Source organism: Anomaloglossus baeobatrachus, chromosome 5, assembly GCF_048569485.1.
Source record: "Anomaloglossus baeobatrachus isolate aAnoBae1 chromosome 5, aAnoBae1.hap1, whole genome shotgun sequence".
In the NCBI taxonomy this organism is placed as follows: domain Eukaryota; kingdom Metazoa; phylum Chordata; class Amphibia; order Anura; family Aromobatidae; genus Anomaloglossus; species Anomaloglossus baeobatrachus.
Genome location: NC_134357.1, coordinates 552,668,953 through 552,676,388, shown reverse-complemented (window position 1 = coordinate 552,676,388; position 7,436 = coordinate 552,668,953).

Sequence of the window (7,436 nt, the reverse complement as noted above, 5' to 3'; positions counted from 1 at the left end):
AGAGATGTATAGCAGAGCATGGGACAGCTGGGTGTTGAAAGAAGATGTATAGCAGAGCATGGGAAAGCAGGGTGCTGAGAGATGTATATCAGAGCATGGGAAAGCTGGGTGCTGAGAGATGTATAGCAGAGCATGGGAAAGCTGGGTGCTGAGAGATGTATAGCAGAGCATGGGAAAGCTGGGTGCTGAGAGATGTATAGCAGAGCATGGGAAAGCTGGGTGCTGAGAGATGTATAGCAGAGCATGGGACAGCTGGGTGTTGAGAGATGTATAGCAGATCATAGGAAAGCTGGGTGTTGAGAGATGTATAGCAGATCATGGGAAAGCTGGGTGCTGAGAGATGTATAGCAGAGCATGGGAAAGCTGGGTGCTGAGAGATGTATAGCAGAGCATGGGAAAGCTGGGTGCTGAGAGATGTATAGCAGAGCATGGGACAGCTGGGTGTTGAGAAATGTATATCAGAGCATGGGAAAGCTGGGTGCTGAGAGATGTACAGCAGAGCATGGGAAAGCTGGGTGCTGAGAGATGTATAGCAGAGCATGGGAAAGCTGGGTGCTGAGAGATGTATAGCAGAGCATGGGACAGCTGGGTGTTGAAAGAAGATGTATAGCAGAGCATGGGAAAGCAGGGTGCTGAGAGATGTATATCAGAGCATGGGAAAGCTGGGTGCTGAGAGATGTATAGCAGAGCATGGGAAAGCTGGGTGCTGAGAGATGTATAGCAGAGCATGGGAAAGCTGGGTGCTGAGAGATGTATAGCAGAGCATGGGAAAGCTGGGTGCTGAGAGATGTATAGCAGAGCATGGGACAGCTGGGTGTTGAGAGATGTATAGCAGATCATAGGAAAGCTGGGTGTTGAGAGATGTATAGCAGATCATGGGAAAGCTGGGTGCTGAGAGATGTATAGCAGAGCATGGGAAAGCTGGGTGCTGAGAGATGTATAGCAGAGCATGGGAAAGCTGGGTGCTGAGAGATGTATAGCAGAGCATGGGACAGCTGGGTGTTGAGAAATGTATATCAGAGCATGGGAAAGCTGGGTGCTGAGAGATGTACAGCAGAGCATAGGACAGCTGGGTGCTGAGAGATGTATAGCAGAGCATGGGAAAGCTGGGTGCTGAGAGATGTATAGCAGAGCATGGGAAAGCCGGGTGCTGAGAGATGTATAGCAGAGCATGGGAAAGCTGGGTGCTGACAGATGTATAGCAGAGCATGGGAAGGCTGGGTGCTGAGAGATGTACAGCAGAGCATGGGAAAGCTGGGTGCTGAGAGATGTATAGCAGAGCATGGGAAAGCTGGGTGTTGAGAGATGTATAGCAGATCATGGGAAAGCTGGGTGCTGAGAGATGTATAGCAGATCATGGGAAAGCTGGGTGCTGAGAGATGTATAGTAGAGCATGGGAAAGCTGGGTGCTGAGAGATGTATAGCAGATCATGGGAAAGCTGGGTGCTGAGAGATGTATATCAGAGCATGGGAAAGAGCCCTTTTCCCTCAGCACAAAACATTCCCATCCCATACTTGTATCTTTTTCCTCCCTCAAATATAGTTCTCCAAATACTATAATGGCCCCCACATAACCCTTTATATATTAGAATGCACCCCCATAGTCCTCCATGTATTATAATGCATTTCCCATAGTTCTCCATATTTTATACTGCACCACAGTCCCCCATGCTTTATAATGCACCCCCACAGACCATGTGTAAGGTAGCCTCCATAGTCCTCCATATATTATAATGTAGCCCCCATAGTCCTATATGTATTATAATGCAGCCCCATAGACCTCCATGTATAATGCGCTGCTATAGTCTATGTATAAGGTGTCCTTCATGTTTATTATGCAGTCCCATATACCTCCATGTATCATGCAGCCAGCCCCCCCAGGGCCTCCATGTGTCATGCAGCCAGTCCCACCAGGGCCTCCATGTGTCATGCAGCCAGCCCCCCCAGGGCCTCCATGTGTCATGCAGCCAGTCCCACCAGGGCCTCCATGTGTCATGCAGCCAGTCCCACCAGGGCCTCCATGTGTCATGCAGCCATCCCCCCCAGGGCCTCCATGTGTCATGCAGCCAGTCCCACCAGGGCCTCCATGTGTCATGCAGCCAGCCCCCCCAGGGCCTCCATGTGTCATGCAGCCAGCCCCACCAGGGCCTCCATGTGTCATGCAGCCAGCCCCCCCAGGGCCTCCATGTGTCATGCAGCCAGTCCCACCAGGGCCTCCATGTGTCATGCAGCCAGCTTCCCCAGGACCTCCATGTGTCATGCAGCCGGCCCCCCCAGGGCCTCCATGTGTCATGCAGCCAGCCCCCCCAGGGCCTCCATGTGTCATGCAGCCAGCCCCCCCCAGGTGTCATGCAGCCAGCCCCCCCAGGGCCTCCATGTGTCATGCAGCCATCCCCCCCAGGGCCTCCATGTGTCATGCAGCCAGCCCCCCCCAGGGCCTCCATGTGTCATGCAGCCAGCCCCCCCCAGGGCCTCCCTGTGTCATGCAGCCAGCCCCCAGGGCCTCCATGTGTCATGCAGCCAGCCCCCCCAGGGCCTCCATGTGTCATGCAGCCAGCCCCCAGGGCCTCCATGTGTCATGCAGCCAGCCCCCCCAGGGCCTCCATGTGTCATGCAGCCAGCCCCCCCAGGGCCTCCATGTGTCATGCAGCCAGCCCCCCCAGGGCCTCCATGTGTCATGCAGCCAGCCCCCCCAGGGCCTCTATGTGTCATGCAGCCAGCCCCCCCCAGGTGTCATGCAGCCAGCCCCCCCAGGGCCTCCATGTGTCATGCAGCCAGCCCCCCCAGGGCCTCTATGTGTCATGGAGCCAGCCCCGCCCCAGGTGTCATGCAGCCAGCCCCCCCCAGGGCCTCCATGTGTCATGCAGCCAGCCCCCCCAGGGCCTCCATGTGTCATGCAGTCAGCCCCCAGGGCTTCCATGTGCAATGCAGCCTGCCAGCCAGCCCCCCCAGGGCCTCCATGTATCATGCAGGCAGCTTCCCCGGGACTCCATGTGTCATGCAGCCAGCAAAATAAAAAAACAAGTACCTCTCAGCTCCTTCTGACCCTGCGACTGCGGTAGTTATGCCCCTGCCCCCATATGTCACACACCCTGCTCCCTATACAGCCTGCACCCCCATATCACACACACACCCTGACCCACATATCTCACCCTGCCCGTACCCCAACTTACCCCTCTCAAACACTCTGCACCCTTCACATGCTTCTGTCACAGTCTGCAGCCCTCATATCCACTCACCCTGCAGCCCCTCCCCTCATATCCACTCACCCTGCAGCCCTCATATCCCCTCACCCTCATGTCCCCTCTTTTCTCATTACCACTCATGTGTATCTTCTCCTGCTTTCTCCCCGGCATCCTGTGTCTCCTCCCACACAGTCACATGGGCGTGACATCATCGCAGGTCCTGGTAGGGAGGGATGGTTTCCGTCTGCCGTGCAGGAGCACATCTCCTCTGCAGCAGGTCAGGGGCCCTCTGCCCCCCTGCAGACACTGGGCCCCCCTGACTCACAGGCCGGCCCCCTAACGGTCGCGCAGTCGGCCACTACATAGTGGCACTACACATAGGGGCCCGGCAGCCGGCTCTGCAGAGCGGCTGCCGGGCCCCTATAACCCTGCGGGCCCGGTCGCAGTGGCGACCTCTGCGACCGCGATCGTTACGCCCCTGGCTGCATGTGTACGTAGTAAAAACTGAAATTACAAGGAAGGAGGGGCGCAAATGGTGTCTTATTTGGTGGTACTAGAAAGAATTTATATAGGTACAATAACCTGGTGTGATTGTGTTATAGACACAACCACTAAAACCACGTGATAAGGATGGCTGCTGCAGAACCCAGGAGGATAGCGTTGAAGGAGATGGAAGAAAAGGGTTAATCCGGGTTTTTTTTCCCTTTTTATTTGCTATGTATGAGCAAAATGTCAGAATTCTTCCTTTCATTAGGAAGATCAGCATCTTGATGTCATATCACAGCTTGTCCCCCTATCACAGCCTACACCATACCTCCCAACTTTTGAAGAAAGGAAAGAGGGACAAATGGTCAATTTTGACCATGCCCCTAGCCACACCCATTTGGCAGTAAGGGTCATTCAGCAGATGCCCCGGACTGTTCATTCATATTCATAGCAGCCAAAATTTTCTTATATTTCTATGTGTCACTATATGACATTGCTTATTTGTGCCTATAAAGCCGTGTTCACACGCTGCATAAATTCTGTTTCTTTTTGTTTGTGTCTGCACCAAACTACACAATAACAATCTTCTCTGGTTTTTCCATTTCTGCTGCATTTTTTATACCTTTTCTCCATTATTTAATGTGTTTTTGGTTCAGATGTGAATCTGCGTTTTTAGGTTCGGGTCATTACGATTACAGGGACACCAAATATGCCCATGTTATTTTCTGATCTGTGATGTTTATTATTTTATTAAAAAAGTGTAATAAAATTACATTATTCTATTTTTTTTATTGTTTTTAGTAATTTTATTAGAAGAAGGAAAATGCTCTTTCCCTCTCCCTCTAGAATACAGGACAGAGACACTGGTCTGTACAATGGAGCTCTATATCCTGTGTGAGAGGCTGCATTGTAGGTCCATTTATGTAAAATCTTCCCTCTGACATTATCATTCTTAGTGGCTCAACAGCTTAGATCAGGTAGAAAACCTAGGAGGCTGCTGGACATGTGTTTGAAAGTTGCTGGTTTGAATCCAAGGTGGTAAACAGAAAAAACTAATTTTGTATTTTTTTTCCTCATTTCTTTATAGTAGTTTTATGGGAACAAATGAATCTGACTCTTTCCTTCACCTACAAAGAGATGCAGTATTTATTTATCTTTTTTTTAAATCAGGTTCATTTTTATTTAACAGCAAAATTATACAACACATAAAATAAATTCCCCCATAAAAACATCACAGAAAGGGGAAAAACCCTCAGTAAGAAAAACTACACAAATTACATAATAAACAATGCACCCGTAGTCCACGTCTCATTTCAATATGGGTCACAAAGTGCATATTATTTCCCAATATATTCTCCATAGTATAGATTACCCAGCATCTTTATGACATTTTATATATATATATATATATATATATATATATATATATATATATATATATATATATATATATATATATATATATATACAGTTAGGTCCAGAAATATTTGGACAGTGACACAAGTTTTGTTATTTTAGCTGTTTACAAAAACATGTTCAGAAATACAATTATATATATAATATGGGCTGAAAGTGCACACTCCCAGCTGCAATATGAGAGTTTTCACATCCAAATCGGAGAAAGGGTTTAGGAATCATAGCTCTGTAATGCATAGCCTCCTCTTTTTCAAGGGACCAAAAGTAATTGGACAAGGGACTCTAAGGGCTGCAATTAACTCTAAAGGCATTTCCCTCGTTAACCTGTAATCAATGAAGTAGTTAAAAGGTCTGGGGTTGATTACAGGTGTGTGGTTTTGCATTTGGAAGCTGTTGCTGTGACCAGACAACATGCGGTCTAAGGAACTCTCAATTGAGGTGAAGCAGAACATCCTGAGGCTGAAAAAAAAAGAAAAAATCCATCAGAGAGATAGCAGACATGCTTGGAGTAGCAAAATCAACAGTCGGGTACATTCTGAGAAAAAAGGAATTGACTGGTGAGCTTGGGAACTCAAAAAGGCCTGGGCGTCCACGGATGACAACAGTGGTGGATGATCGCCGCATACTTTCTTTGGTGAAGAAGAACCCGTTCACAACATCAACTGAAGTCCAGAACACTCTCAGTGAAGTAGGTGTATCTGTCTCTAAGTCAACAGTAAAGAGAAGACTCCATGAAAGTAAATACAAAGGGTTCACATCTAGATGCAAACCATTCATCAATTCCAAAAAATAGACAGGCCAGAGTTAAATTTGCTGAAAAACACCTCATGAAGCCAGCTCAGTTCTGGAAACGTATTCTATGGACAGATGAGACCAAGATCAACCTGTACCAGAATGATGGGAAGAAAAAAGTTTGGAGAAGAAAGGGAACGGCACATGATCCAAGGCACACCACATCCTCTGTAAAACATGGTGGAGGCAACGTGATGGCATGGGCATGCATGGCCTTTAATGGCACTGGGTCACTTGTGTTTATTGATGACATAACAGCAGACAAGAGTAGTCGGATGAATTCTGAAGTGTACCGGGATATACTTTCAGCCCAGATTCAGCCAAATGCCGCAAAGTTGATCGGACGGCGCTTAATAGTACAGATGGACAATGACCCCAAGCATACAGCCAAAGCTACCCAGGAGTTCATGAGTGCAAAAAAGTGGAACATTCTGCAATGGCCAAGTCAATCACCAGATCTTAACCCAATTGAGCATGCATTTCACTTGCTCAAATCCAGACTTAAGACGGAAAGACCCACAAACAAGCAAGACCTGAAGGCTGCGGCTGTAAAGGCCTGGCAAAGCATTAAGAAGGAGGAAACCCAGCGTTTGGTGATGTCCATGGGTTCCAGACTTAAGGCAGTGATTGCCTCCAAATGATTCGAAACAAAATATTGAAAATAAAAATATTTTGTTTGGGTTTGGTTTATTTGTCCAATTACTTTTGACCTCCTAAAATGTGGAGTGTTTGTAAAGAAATGTGTACAATTCCTACAATTTCTATCAGATATTTTTGTTCAAACCTTCAAATTAAACGTTACAATCTGCACTTGAATTCTGTTGTAGAGGTTTCATTTCAAATCCAATGTGGTGGTATGCAGAGCCCAACTCGCGAAAATTGTGTCACTGTCCAAATATTTCTGGACCTAACTATATATATATATATACAGTGCCTACAAGTAGTATTCAACCCCCTGCAGATTTAGCAGGTTTACACATTCGGAATTAACTTGGCATTGTGACATTTGGACTGTAGATTAGCCTGGAAGTGTGAAATGCACTGCAGCAAAAAAGAATGTTATTTCTTTTTTTTTTTTTTTTTTTTTTTTTAAATTGTGAAAAGTTTATTCAGAGGGTCATTTATTATTCAACCCCTCAAACCACCAGAATTCTGTTTGGTTCCCCTAAAGTATTAAGAAGTATTTCAGGCACAAAGAACAATGAGCTTCACATGTTTGGATTAATTATCTCTTTTTCCAGCCTTTTCTGACTAATTAAGACCCTCCTCAAACTTGTGAACAGCACTCATACTTGGTCAACATGGGAAAGACAAAGGAGCATTCCAAGGCCATCAGAGACAAGATCGTGGAGGGTCACAAGGCTGGCAAGGGGTACAAAACCCTTTCCAAGGAGTTGGGCCTACCTGTCTCCACTGTTGGGAGCATCATCCGGAAGTGGAAGGCTTATGGAACTACTGTTAGCCTTCCACGGCCTGGACAGCCTTTGAAAGTTTCCACCCGTGCCGAGGCCAGGCTTGTCCGAAGAGTCAAGGCTAACCCAAGGACAACAAGGAAGG